The sequence below is a fragment of the Morus notabilis genome, unplaced genomic scaffold (genome assembly GCF_000414095.1).
Source record: "Morus notabilis unplaced genomic scaffold, ASM41409v2 Scaffold152, whole genome shotgun sequence".
NCBI lineage: Eukaryota > Viridiplantae > Streptophyta > Magnoliopsida > Rosales > Moraceae > Morus > Morus notabilis.
The window spans coordinates 328,144-329,385 of record NW_010367598.1 but is presented as its reverse complement, the minus strand read 5'-3'; positions in this window follow the sequence as shown (position 1 = coordinate 329,385).

Below are 1,242 nucleotides of genomic sequence, written 5' to 3'. Positions count from 1 at the left end.
TTTGATTTGCTATATTCAACCAAATCGGTTGCTGTTTTCCGTTTGATTTAGTGTTTGTTTTTCTATTCTATGCTTGATCTGATCTGGTTTTTTCCGTTTTTTTTTCTTTTTCCCCTGGAGGCCCCCGTTGGGGCTGATACAGCCCCTGGGGGCCTCCCATTGGGGTTGTATCAGCCCCTGGGAGGCCCCCCCGTTGGGGCTGAATCAGCCCTTGGGGGCCTCCCTTTGGGGCTGGCCTGGGAGGCCCCCAATGGGGGCTGAAAATCAGCCCCGATCAGCCCCAATGGGCCTCCCTTTGTGGTTGGCCTGGAGGCCCCCAATGGGGGCTGAAAATCAGCCCCCATCAGTCCCCATTGGGGGCTGATTATCAGCCCTGATGGGGGCTGATTTTCAGCCCCCATCAACCCCATTGGGGGCTGAAAATCAGCCCTGATGGGGGCTGAAAATCAGCCCCCATCAACCCCAATGGGGCTGATTATCAGCCCCAATGAGGGCTAAAAATCAGCCCCCATCAGCCCCATTGGGGGTTGAAAATCAGCCCCCATAGGGGCTGAAAAATCAGCCCCCATCAGCCCCATTGGGGGCTGATTATCAGCCCTGATGGGGGCTGATAAATCAGCCCCCATCAGCCCATCAGCTCCATTGGGGGCTGATTATCAACCATGATGGGGGCTGAAAATCAGGCCCAATGGGGGCTGATTTTCAGCCCCCATCAGACCCTGCGTGTGTCTGTGTCTGTGTGTGTGCATATACTTTACAAATTGACATTTATTTTAATTGCTAACAGTGTTATTTTAGATGTGTGATAAGGACGATAATACGAAATGGCCGGCCGCAATTAAGGATTTTTATGTAGAACTGATATACGAAGAGTCAAAGACTGGGATGCAAACATCCACTCTGGACAAAAAAAACGTGGATGAAAATTGCTAATGAAATAGCACTTAAGTTTGGTAAGCATTTCACATCAGACCAACTTAAAGCAAAGTGGAATTGGCTTAGACGTAGCACAAGGGAGTTTAAGGCATTAATTGAAACAACAGGGTTTGGTTGGGATTCTGAGGCTAACACTGTCACAGCTGAAAAAGAAGTATGGGATTCATATGTGGCGGTAAGTTTTGAGCATTAACATCTTATGTTATATGAAAGAGTTGAATTGGTGTTTGGATTGCACATGAGTATTTACTCTTGTTTTCTTTATAATGTCAGAAACATCCTGAGGCTAAGAAATTCAAGAAAGGG